This window comes from Peromyscus maniculatus, chromosome 22 (assembly GCF_049852395.1).
Source record: "Peromyscus maniculatus bairdii isolate BWxNUB_F1_BW_parent chromosome 22, HU_Pman_BW_mat_3.1, whole genome shotgun sequence".
Lineage (NCBI taxonomy): Eukaryota > Metazoa > Chordata > Mammalia > Rodentia > Cricetidae > Peromyscus > Peromyscus maniculatus.
Genome location: NC_134873.1, coordinates 29,954,817 through 29,962,114, shown reverse-complemented (window position 1 = coordinate 29,962,114; position 7,298 = coordinate 29,954,817).

The following is a 7,298-nucleotide window of genomic DNA, read 5'->3' as shown; positions in this document are numbered from 1 at the left end:
TTTTTTTTTCTTCTTGGTTCTTTTTTGTTTTTTTGAGACAAGGTTTCTTGGTGTAGTTTTGGTACCTCCTGGATCTCGCTCTGTAGACCAGGCTGGCCCCTAACTCACAGAGATCCTCCTGCCTCTGCCTCCTGAGAGCTGGAATTAAAGGCGCATGCTACCTCTACCTGGCAAGGATTTTTTTTTTTTTTAAGCTGAGTATCAGGTAATGAAAAGCAGTGGGAGGGGAACAAATAAATGGAAAATCTCTACAGCTTTCTCTACTCACCATCTTGAGCCTGTTCACTGATGGGCACAGGGGTGCATGACAGTGCCAGAGTACCAGGAGTCAAAGGAAGCTGGAGAAGCAAATAGAGAAGCATGCTATACAGAGTGGAAGTCCTAGAGGAGTGAAGAGAGACCTGGAGGCTTTCAGAAGAATATTGATGAAGGCAGGTACAAAAGAAAATCAATCTCTCTCTCTCTCTCTCTCTCTCTCTCTCTCTCTCTCTCTCTCTCTCTCTCTCTCACACACACACACACACACACACACACACACACACACACACACAGAGACAGAGACAGAGACAGAGACAGAGAGAGAAAGAGAGAGAGACAGAGAATATCATACTCAGAACTCCCATGGGTCCAGATACAGTGCCCCTTTCACCAGCCAGATTAGAAAAATCTGGAATAACGATTCCCCAGACATTGGGCAGACCTTCAGGCAAGGCTTACCTCAGTGAAGCGGGACAGTTAGCCCTGAACTGAGGGTGATCTTCCCAGTAATGATCCAGGAAAAGACTTGAATGGATTAAACTTTTCTCAAATAACTCAACTGCATCCTCAAATAAATCTATGGAATATTTACAGGAGTGAAAAGAATCCGGCATCCAACAGTATTTATGGTGTCTGGCAGCCAGTCCAAGACTGCCCCAGAAGTGACACATTTGTTGGAGGCAATAAACAAAGACATTAAAGCCGATATTCTAAATCTATTCCGTATGGCCAAGAAGTGATGTCAGAGACACAGGAGTTTGGGGTTTATAAAGAAATTGAATGTCTAGAGGCAAAAATTACCATGTGTGAGATGACAAATATACTGGGTAGAAAAAAAAAAGAGGAAATCTCAAACATAGGTGGAAAAAGATGGGAGGGTGGATACAGTGATTGAAAGGGGAAATATGTTCAAAATACCTTGCATGAAGTTCTCAAAAAATTAATTAAAATATTGTTTAAGAAAGAAAAATATATTGGATAAAATTACACATTTTAGAAAAGAATGTTAGTAATGTGAATTCTTAACAATTGAAAAATCAACATGATAGAGAAATGTTGAGAATAAAAATTAAATTAAAAAATGAGTTAATTTTAAGATTATTTTGAGTAGCCCAATAATTTGACATTTGAAGGAGAAAGGAAACAAGTCCAAATCTTTTCCACATTTGACCAAACTGTAAACCGACAGATCTAAGAAATAGGAAGATAGGTATATGTCATCACACATGACATTGACAATAATAAAAGTAAATATTTTAAAAAAGAAATATAAAGGCTGAAAATTTCATCACCAGCAGACATAGACTCTGGAAAACTTAAAGGAATTCTTTTGTGTAGGATAAAGCAATACCAAATATGAGTCCACATAGATTAAGAAAATTCCCTGGAAATGACTGCTAGAGGGAAACACATATATTCATTATGAAATCTCTTTACAGGATAATTCATTGTTAATAAAAAGGGTGAGATGAACAATATTATGTGAAAGTAAATGAAATCTGAAGGAAGAAGGCATGGGAACACATGACATTCTCATTTTTTATACTATAAGTGAAGTGTCATAACAGTGTTCTGGATTGACAATGGAAATACTCTGGAAAATACTAAAACAATGAGACGATGACCTAATGCACTAACAGAAGAAATAAAATGGAATCCAAGAAATTCAGGCCGGTGGTACACACCTGTAGCTCCTGCACTTGGGAGATTCAGGCAGGATGGTCAAGGTAGGGAGTTCAAGGTTAGCCTGGGCTACATAAGAGCTTATCTCACAAAACAAAACTGACTAACAGAAAGTATTTTTCCTAGGTTTTGTTGTTGGGAATTTCATAGAATATATTTTGATCCTATTGCTCCCTTTCCCTAGCTCCTCCCAGATCCCCACCCCTTTCCTAACTCCTCCCAGATCCCCACCCCTTCCCTTCCTCCCCAACTTCACATCCTCTTCTTTTTTAGCCAATCAAATAAAGTTTTGCTACCCTAAGATATAATTAATATCAAATATAAGCAGAGAAATAATAAAGAGGAAATAAAGAGAAAGTAAGACACAACAGCTAGAATTTTTTTAAATGGCAAAATGATGAATGTGAACCTAATGTGCTGCATAAGGACATTGAGTTAAATCCAGAGACTTCTAGTAAGAGGCATAACTGCTTATGTTTTATTAGAAAATAAATGTACAAATGTATATTGCCCGTTAAAATTTTATCTTATGGAGCTGTAGAGATGGCTCAGAGGTTAAGAGCATTTGTTGTTCTTGCAAAAGACCCGAGTTGTTTCCTGCACTCACATCTGTAGCTAGAGTTTTCCTGCCTTGCCCACAGTCAGGACAAATCTTTGTCACCCGCCAGTCCCACAGCCGCTCAGACCCAACCAAGTAAACACAGAGACTTATATTGCTTACAAACTGTATGGCCATGGCAGGCTTCTTGCTAACTGTTCTTATAGCTTAAATTAATCCATTTCCATAAATCTATACCTTGCCACATGGCTGGTGGCTTACCGGCGTCTTCACATGCTGCTGGTCATGATGGTGGCTGGCAGTGTCTCTCTGCCTCAGCCTTCCACTTCCCAGAATTCTCCTCTCTCCTTGTCCCACCTACTTCCTGCCTGGCCACTGGCCAATCAGTGTTTTATTTATTGACCAATCAGAGCAATTTGACATACAGACCATCCCACAGCACTTCGCACAGAGAGAGCACTGGCCCATCCAGCTCTTGGGTCTCCCGGTGCCTCCCCTGGCCCCGCCTCGTAGGCGTGACAGTTGCCAGAGTCTCAATGGGGGTTGGAACCCAGATCCAAGCTGGAATGGCTACCCACTACACACATCAGGATGCTAACAATCACCTGTAATTCTAGTTCCAGGGTATCCAACACACTCTGGGCTACATGGGAACCCATATGCATGGGGTGTGTATACATACACTCAAGCACACTCACACATTGATTCTATACATAAAGGTATAAATGGGCTCAATATAAAAAGTTATAAAAGGGTGCTGTAGTTGAAGTTTTCTCCAGTCCTGCCCCGCCCCATGATCCCACAGCCACTTATAAAATAATCACTCAGAAGCTTATGTTAATTAAAACTGCTTGGCCACCAGCTCCAGGCTAACCACTGACTAGCTCTTACATTTAAACTCAGCCCATTTCTGTTAATCTATATGTTGCCATGTGTTCCATGGCTTTACCTGTGGGCCATTACATGCTGCTCCCTGGGCAGCAGGCTGGTGTCTCCTGACTCAGCCTCCCTCACCCCAGAATTCTCCTTGTCTGTTTACCTCACCTATAATTCCTGCCTGGCTACTGGCCAATCAGCTTTTTATTTATCAACCAATCAGAGCAATTCATATTCACAGCCTATAAAACATCCCAAAGCAGGGTGCATCATACAAATATACTAATAATAAACCTATTTTAGCCATGTTATTATCAAACAAAGTATGTGAGAGGACAAGACATTGTTCTGAATAGTGTAGAGAATTTTATAATTTTATAACTATAACAATGAAATATGTAAAAGTTTCAGAGAAATTAAAAAAATCCTAAATAGATATTCCTGTGTTTGAGAAGGATTACTATTTTTTAATAGAATGTAAAATTTTCCCATATTAACCATTAGCTTCAGTATAGCCCAATCAAAATTCCAAAGAACTTTTAAATAGTAACCAACACATTAATTCTAAAATTCCTATGCTGTCACACAGGACTAATGTTAACCGAATCATGTTTGAAAAAGGAACGATGGCGGAGGCTACTACTTCCTGATGTTGACTTCTAAATATGTGGCTGTGTGGGCCAGCGAGATAAATCAGCAGGCAAAAGAGCTTACTGCACCAGCATCATCATCTGAGGTTCAACCCTTGAAACCCACAGAAAGCTGGATACGATGGCTCACAGCTGTAATCCCATCTCTCCTATGAGGAGACGGGAGGAGAACAGAAGGAGATAATCTATTCCTGAGAATTCTCCTCTGACCTCTACACACACACACACACACACACACACACACGTGCGCGCGCACACACACACACATGCACACGCACAACCGCACGCACATGCACACACACACTTGCTCACACACATGCTCACACTACTACTACTACTACTACTACTACTACAAAAAAGAATGATGGTGATAATAATAATAAATATATTTTTTAAATTTTATGTACATTGGTGTTTTGCCATGGGTTTCAGGTCCCCTGTAACTGGAGTTACAGACAGTTGTGAGCTGCCATGTGGGTGCTGGGAACTGAATCCAGGTCCTCCGGAAGAGCAGTCAGTGTGCTCTTAACCACTGAGCCATCTCTCCAGTCACACGGATAAATACTTTTAAATTTAGCTATGAGCCAGTGTGCTATAAACACACATGTAGGAAAAACACCAATGCACATAAAATAAAATAAAATCATTAAAAAAGAACAAATATATAGAGATACACATTCTCAGAACAGGTAAATCTGAAATTTGACCCACATATATTTTGATTATAGATTTTCAAGAAAAAAATGAGAAAAATGAATCAGCAGAAAAGGATGATCTCCAAAAATATGATGCTGTGATGCTTTGATATCCATGATACCCAGCATTAGGCCTGTGTTACTGCTCTGGGGACCGTGGGACCTGGGAGAATAGAGCCAATAAACGAGGCAAACTAAAGTCTCATGCAATAGCCAACTTTATTCAGAGCATCAGTCAGTTTGTACTCTAAGGGTTATGAGGAGTCACATGAGTAAAGTGTATAATCACAAGGGTAGGTTTCATGTGGTGGACAAGTCACACATGGCAAAAACATGGTTTTTCCATAGAGACACATAAACAAATAACAGTAGACAGGTGTAACGAATAAGCTGAAGTAAACTTGCTCCTAGCTGCTACACCTGGGAGGGGTAAAAAAGCATCACCCAAGAACAATTCTGTGTTTTTGAAGAAACAAAGGTCGCAAGCCCTTTGTCCTGGTTTCTTGGAGTCTTCTCACAAGTACTCAGAAATCTCCTCACATGACTCCATTCTTGGACCATGTTCCAACAGGCCGGTACCTTTGGCCATATGCAAAAATAACTCCAAGTAGATAATAAGGTTAAATATAAAACCCCACTCTCTAAAGAAGAAACCGCTGAGAGCTTGGGTTATGCAAAGATGTGGCAGCACAAACAAGAAAAGAACAAATGAAAAATCGGACTATGACAAAGTTGGAAACTTCCACCCTTTAAAATACTGCCGAGAAATGAGAAAAGAACCTGAAGAATAGACTGAACATTTGCAAACCACATATCTGCATGGTTGCATCCAGAATATATAACACACCCTTGCAGCTCAACAAAACAAGCAACTCCACTTTAAAAATAATACATAAATAACTATGGCAAATATTTGAAGAGGCACTTCACCAAAGAAGCTATACACACAGGGGGAATAAGCATATGAGAACAGGTCATGGATCATCCATGCATGGGCTCACTGAGGCACATGACGCACCTGCTGAAATTTCTGAGACTCAAAAGAATGACTATTAAGTGTTGGCCAGATATGGAAAGTTTGAACACCACAGGTAGGATATGAAATGACAGAGCCACTTCAGAAGACAGTTTAGCCAGCTAAAAGAAAAATGTGAGCATGTGTCCACCATATAACCCATCCTGTTCTCATGTATTTACTACAAAGGAAAAGGAGCAGGTGCTCTGACAGAGACCTGCTTTACAATGCACGTAGAAGCTTTGTTCATAACAGACCAAACTGAGACCTCACCCAAGTAAGGAGGGCCAAAACATAATTCTATATCCCAGCTACTTCAGAGGTGAAGCAAGCAGATACCAAACCCAAGGCCTATGTGGGCTACAGAGTGAGTTCAAGGCCAGCCTGGGCCAGTTAGTGGGACCCTGTAAGAAAAAATAAGTAAAAAGAGTACTGTGAATCTAACTCAGTGCTATAGTCCTTGTCTAATATGTGTGAGACTCTAGCTCAATCCCCAGCTTTAAAGCTTTAAAAATAAGTAGTAAAGTGATAAACAAATTGTGATATATCCACATGATATAATAGAAAGACCAAAATAGAGGCCAAGGACATGGGAGAATGGAGAAGTTGATGAGCCAGCACACAGCACAGCACAAGAGCAGAAACAGCAGGGGAGGGGCCTCAAAGCAAAGTCAAAAGACAGAACCTAGTCCTAAAAGATCCACTGACCTCCACGTATGTGTTTCTTCTTTTCCTTCTCCTCTGCTTCCTCCTCCTCCCCCCTCTTCCCTATCGTCTTTTTCTTCTTCTTCCTTTTCTTCTCCCCCTCCTCCTCCTCCTGTTCTCTCTCTCTCTCTCTCTCTCTCTCTCTCTCTCTCTCTCTCTCTCTCTCTCTCTCTCTCTCTCTCTCTCTCTCTTAGACATACACACAATACACCATTAAAAATTTCAAGACAAATATATTGCTATATTATACATGAATCTAAGATTAATTATTCTAGGCCAACTAAGCATACGTGACTATATGTTGATAAAATTCCTGGAAATGTGACGTGCACAGCAGTGAAAGGAAGCACGCTGTTGTTGGCGGCAGGCAGGAAGGAAGGAATAGTGGGGGGGGGGGGCACAGGACACGTTTAACGAATGATGGACATATTCATCATCTGGATGTGTTGATTCTTCCTGAATAAATGCTTTTGTTAGCATTTAGTCAACTTGTTTTTAATTGTGTTGAGTTCATTAAATACTGCAATAATTAGGGCAGTTTTGAAGAATAAGTACTTATAAAGTCAGCCTTTTACAGATCATATTTCCAAAGGGCTACAAAACAACATTCTGATGAAATATTGATTAAAAGTGTCCCCAATAAGCCACAGGACATGCGTGTTAAACAGCTATGCTTGCTGTTCTGGTTGGCATAACAGCTAAACAGCCTGGAGGAAAAACCGTGACAGCTTAGCTCAACAGAGCTCAGTGGACCGCAACATCCCTTCTTTCTGAACTGTGCCCCTGGTAACTGGTTCACAGTGAGAGGAAAGGCAGCCTGTCATGGTGCCCTGGATCTGGGCACAGCTGGCTCTAGA